Source organism: Podarcis raffonei, chromosome 8 (genome assembly GCF_027172205.1).
Source record: "Podarcis raffonei isolate rPodRaf1 chromosome 8, rPodRaf1.pri, whole genome shotgun sequence".
Lineage (NCBI taxonomy): Eukaryota > Metazoa > Chordata > Lepidosauria > Squamata > Lacertidae > Podarcis > Podarcis raffonei.
The window spans coordinates 19979981-19985764 of record NC_070609.1 but is presented as its reverse complement, the minus strand read 5'-3'; positions in this window follow the sequence as shown (position 1 = coordinate 19985764).

The window sequence follows — 5784 nt, the reverse complement described above, 5'->3', positions numbered from 1 at the left end:
GATTCGGCCCAACGCTGCGCGCGCCCCGCGGCCAGAGCGCAGTCCCGGCCGCCCCAGGGGAGGGGCGCGGCTGCCCCGGCCCGCCTCCTCGGGGCGAGCCCCGCGCGCCCGCCCGCCCCAGGTTGCCATCTTAATCTCTGCTGGAGAGCTGCTTTTGCCCTCGACGTGGAGCGCAGTCGCCGGACGGGAAAAGCTGTTCTAGGGCCGGCTTGACTTCCCTGGTGCTGCAAGCGGCGGCAGTGGTTCACTATGGCTGGCTCGACTTCCGCGCTTCTTTCCTCGTTTTGGTTTTTTTTGCAACCGCGCGGTAGAAATCCAACAGGTGCTGCTGCTTGCCCAAAGTTGGAAAGACGACAAGGTCCCTGCCAGAGTGGACTGGATTGTGCAGAGATGGCAAGAATGACGGGGGAAATCAGAAACTAGGAGGATCAAAACTTCAGCAAAGAATGGGAGAAATTTATGCAGTATTATATTTGACAGAGCACTGTAAACACTTGAACCCTTTGGCAGGTCTTAAATAACTCTTGTAATGTTACATAGACTTTGGATATAATGCAGGACTGAAAAATTAGGACGACTTATAGTATACAGTTGAAAAAGTTAACTAAAGAACCCAGGAAGGGCAGGAGGGAAGTCTAAAGATTCAAAAGAATCTTGTGTAATTTTTATTACAGTGGTAACTCGGGTTACATACACTTCAGGTTACATACACTTCAGGTTACAGACTCTGCTAACCCAGAAATAGTACCTCAGGTTAAGAACTTTGCTTCAGGATGAGAACACAAATAGTGCTCTGGCGGAGCGGCAGCAGCAGGCCCCATTAGCTAAAGTGGTGCTTCAGGTTAAGAACAGTTTCAGGTTAAGTACGGACCTCTGGAATGAATTAAGTACTTAATCCGAGGTACCACTGTATTTGTAATTTTGAGTGTGAATGAATTTGTAAAATCAAATAAAAATCATTTTCCAAAAAAAGGAAAGTAATCCAACAGGTGCAGCAGGCTTTGCTGCCTGTGGGATTTCTGCCTTTCTGAAGGCGCAGCCCTGCCCAAAGATGAAAGAGGCATCTCCTCGATGGTCTACAATTCAGGGCCAGGGGTAGGGGATAGCTGCATGTTGCTGGACTCCAACTCTCATCAGCCCCACCCATTGTGGCCAATGGTCAGGCATGATGGAGGCTGTATTCCAATGGTGTCCATCCCTGCTACAGGAACATAGGAGGGTGCCTTGAATCTTTGTTGTTGTTTAGTCGTGTCCGACTCTTCGTGACCCCATGGACAAGAGCACGCCAGGCACTTCTGTCTTCCACTGCCTCCCGCAGTTTGGTCAGACTCATGTTTGTAGCTTCGAGAACACCGTCCAATCATCTCGTCCTCTGTCGTCCCCTTTTCCTTGTGCCCTCCATCTTTCCCAACATCAGGGTCTTTTCCAGGGAGTCTTCTCTTCTCATGAGGTGGCCAAAGTATTGGAGCCTCAGCTTCAGGATCTGTCCTTCCAGTGAGCACTCAGGGCCGATTACCTTCAGAATGTATAGGTTTGATCTTCTTGCAGTCCATGGGACTCTCAAGCTATTTATCCGTCAAACCCAGCATCCTGACTTCAAGATCTCCTCTGAAGTCTTTCCTGTGAATTCCTTCCTTCTGGAGATACCTGCAATCGAGCTTGGCATCTTCTGTATGGAAATCACGTGCCCTTGTCACTGAGCAATTGATATAGGATCTCCTTTCTAAGCTGAGGCAAGGGTGTAAACTTGAATAAATTATTGGGGGGGGGAGAGAGAAAGCACTACCCCACATAATCCCTCACATGACACTGTGCATGAACAGCATTTGAATGGCAATGCCCGTCAACTTTGTGGTGGGAGTGGCCCTCTCAAATATTTTAGGGGGGGCGGGCAAAAGGACTTTGGCCCCTTGGAGTTGGCTCCTATGCACTGAGGCCTACTTTGTTAACCCAAAGGTGGACTGTTCCGGAAGCTCTGCTTCTGCCATGTTGATAGCCAAAATGACCCCATCATTAATTGGTAGTGGCTGTAGCACTTAGCTCATACACAACTTGCTTTGATATCCACTAATTGGCCTGTTGGGATGGTACCCTTATCTGTGGGCCTGGGAGGTTGGGCGTAGAGCCCAGAAAACATTACATCGGTAATGTTTGAGGTATCGGCCACCTGTTTTCCCATGTGAAGTATATGCTGTTCTATTGGACAAAGAACGGGAGTATCTTCGTATGGATGCTAACAGTCCATCATCAAAAGAGTCATCTTCTTGGTGTGGAGTCCATCCCACAGGTGCTGTTTATAAGCGGAGCGGAGCTGGCAGATTGCTGTTGCTGTAACTCTATTTCTTTCTCTTTAATGAAGCACTAGAAGGGATCACTCTAGTGTTTCAAACTTATTCCTGGGTTCTTCTGCGAAATCCAAACTCCTGTGAGCTCTCCAGCTCTGCAGGGCACAATACCTAACAAGTCCTGAACATGGTTCTTCTCCCACACTCGGCCCAATATTTGGCCTCGTCGACACCACACATTTAAAACAGTATCATACAACTGTAAACAGTCGTGGCTCCCTCCACAAAGAATCCTGAGAACTGTAGTTTGTTAAGGGTGCTGAGAGTTGTTAGTAGACGCCTGTTGTTGTTGATGATGAATATCAACTCCCCACAGAGCTACAATGATCAGAGTCGTTTAACAGTCAATTCCTCTTCCAAGGGAATTATGCCAAGTGTAGCTCTGTGGGGACAGGGGTCTCCTAGCAACTCTTAGCACCCTTTACATTTCCCAGGAATATTTGGGGGAAGCCACAACCACTTAAAAGTGCTCTGATACCACTTTCACTGTACAGTGCAGATGGAGGCCTATATCTGAGCTCAGCCCTGAACTTTCTTCTTAATCCAGGGGTCTTCCTCAAAACATGTGAAGTGATTTCAAAGTGTCCACGGGCATGTGCAGAGTGGTCTTCCCTCGCAGAAGAGTGACCACAGCTAGTCTGCCCCCTCCCACATATACACACGCTCACATTGGTTTGATGGTGGTTTGCAGACACATAATAAGCCCCGACACCTCTCCTTCAGAGATCCATACTTATTTTTCTTCATTTACTACATTTATGTTCTACAATAAAGCTCTTTGAACAGTTTACAATAAGACGTCTTTTAACAACAAGAAAGGGGAAGGAGAACAAATATGAAGAATGCACACTCAGTGGCATTGACTTCCAAGGAAATACATTTTGCAAATATTTAGATTAGATTGTATAAGGTGACTTATACCACAATCTCTGTCCTCTGACTCACACAGTGCTGGGATTCCCCCCCCCCAGCCCAAAGGCCACATTGCCTCATGGGTAACCTTCTGGGGGCCACATGCCAGTGGAGGATGTGGCCAGATGAAAGAATAGGCGGGGCAATGGATGTCACTCTTACTGTCACCCAGTAGGCTATATCCAGGTGAATGTCACAGTTCAAGAACACCATTAATCTCTGACACCCGCCTCCTTGATGCTATGTTAGTATACCCAAACCATCCTTTGGTAGGCAATTAAATACATTTATTTCATTGCACCATTTCCAGACACACTTAGGGCTTTGTTTTCTTTTTACTTGCTTTGCTTGCTGGTTTCATGCCTATCAAAGCTTTATATTGTTTCAGTAGTTACTATATTTCATTTTCCTTCTTGCAAACTACTTTGAGAACCATAATGATCGAGAAGCAGTATACAGTGTTACAAATTGCCTTCTCCTGTGTGAACTTCTCCAGTTAATGAGAGAGCCTCCTCAACAATTTATAGTGTTTTTACTGTCTGTTGTTTTTAGTGTGTACAACTCCCACAAAGTCTCATGCTAAAGGGTAGTCTAGATGTTTACTAAGCTGGGGCAACTAATGTAGTTTCCTTCAGATGTTTTGGACTGCAACTCCCATCAAGGAGTTGCCTCGAGATGAAAAAGCAGAATATCAGTATTTTAAAGGAATGCCTTTCTTCCCCCTGGTGGGAAAAGATTTGTGGGATTTTATCTCTAGGGCTGCAATCTTATGCACTCTTACTTCCAAATTGTTGCACCTGTTTATTATTTGTAGTGTTTTGCTTTTGTGATGTATGGAAGTGAGAGCTGGACCATAAAGAAGGCTGATGGCCGAAGAATTGATGCTTTTGAATTATGGTGCTGGAGGAGACTCTTGGCAGTCGCGTGGACTGCAAGAAGATCAAACCTATCCATTCTGAAGGAAATCAGCCATGAGTGCTCACTGGAAGGACAGATCGTGAAGTTGAGGCTCCAATACTTTGGCCACCTCATGAGAAGAGAAGACTCCCTGGAAAAGACCCTGATGTTGGGAAAGATGGAGGGCACAAGGAGAAGGGGACGACAGAAGACGAGATGGCTGGATAGTGTTTGCGAAGCTACAAACATGAGTGTTTTGCTTAGCGGCATTGTAATGGACCGATAGCTGCTCTGATCCCATTTAGAAAAGAACTGAAGACTGATTAGTATTTTAAATAAAAAATAAAATAAGGTGTTTCGGAGGGCAAGTTCAAAGAGTAATTCTATGTGTCTATTAAGACTTAGCAGTAACAATGTGATTTCCAAGAGAAGGATTAAAATGTAACTGGCACATTGTGTAGCAACCTTGGGTCTATCGGAAAAAGCCAGGTTAAAAAAAAAAGATGACACAAAGGAAGCCCAAGAAATTCTGGCAAACGTGTCCTTAAACATTGTGGGAGACTTTCTGCTCAGGTAGAAAAATTAACAAAACGCTTAAACGCTCCCTGCCCTCCTTCAGTTTGACAGTGTGTTGGACTGGTAACTGCAGTCTGATTCTGTATGATTCTGCTGAAACTGTAAACTAGCTAGTCTGCATCTGCATCATATATTTAAAGCACATGCCTTCCAAAGTATCCTAGGAACTGTAGTTTATTAAGGGTGCTGGGAATGGTAGTTCTGTGAGGGGAAATCTACAGTTCTCAGGATTAATATTTTTTTGGGGGGGGGAGTCATGTGCTTTAAATGTATGTTAGGTACGCAACCCTAGTTGGGGCTGCAATCCCATATACAAGCTTGCCTGGGAGTAATCCTCTAGGATTGTGCCACTGGATCTGGTTTACGCTGGTGGAGATGGGGAATATGATGTCTCTGTTAGCATCCTAGGGTGTCAGAAAGAAATTTATGACTTCTGACGGCAGGTGGTAGTTGGTTTTTGTTTTGTAATGCTTCCTTGGGTTTTGTGTTTTTAAGCACCCTATACCTGGTATCGTAGCATATCAGGGAGCGAGGTGTGCTAGAAGCTTTCGCCCTGGTCCCCCCCCCCTTAAAGTAACACTTGTACATCATGCTTTGTTTTTAAACAAAATAGCAATTTTTAAAGAGCAGCCTGACTTGCAGCCCAAGTGGTGCAGTGCATTCTGGCATCTTATTTGGCTGAGAGAGAGAGAGAGAGAGAGAGAGAGAGAGATACGTTTCAACATGAGGGAAGACCGGTTTGGGAGTTGGCTGATCCTTTGAAACTTAAATGCACTTGTAAATGTTTCATTCAGCCTGAACACGAAAGTGGCCAAAAACTTGCGTTTCCCCGAGGGAATTGGGAGGGATGCATAGACTGAAAGTGTCTCTCCCTCAGCCTCCACTCCGCACCTTCGTAAACATTCCTGTTCCTGGTTCGTGAAATCTTTTGTATATCCAACAACCTGATAAAGATCCTGCTTTTTCAGGTTTATCTGCTTTGTCGGGGCGGGAGAACTGTTGTACCATTTCCTCCCCAAATTCTCACTCTGTTCCGCAGGACCTACTCGCGCGC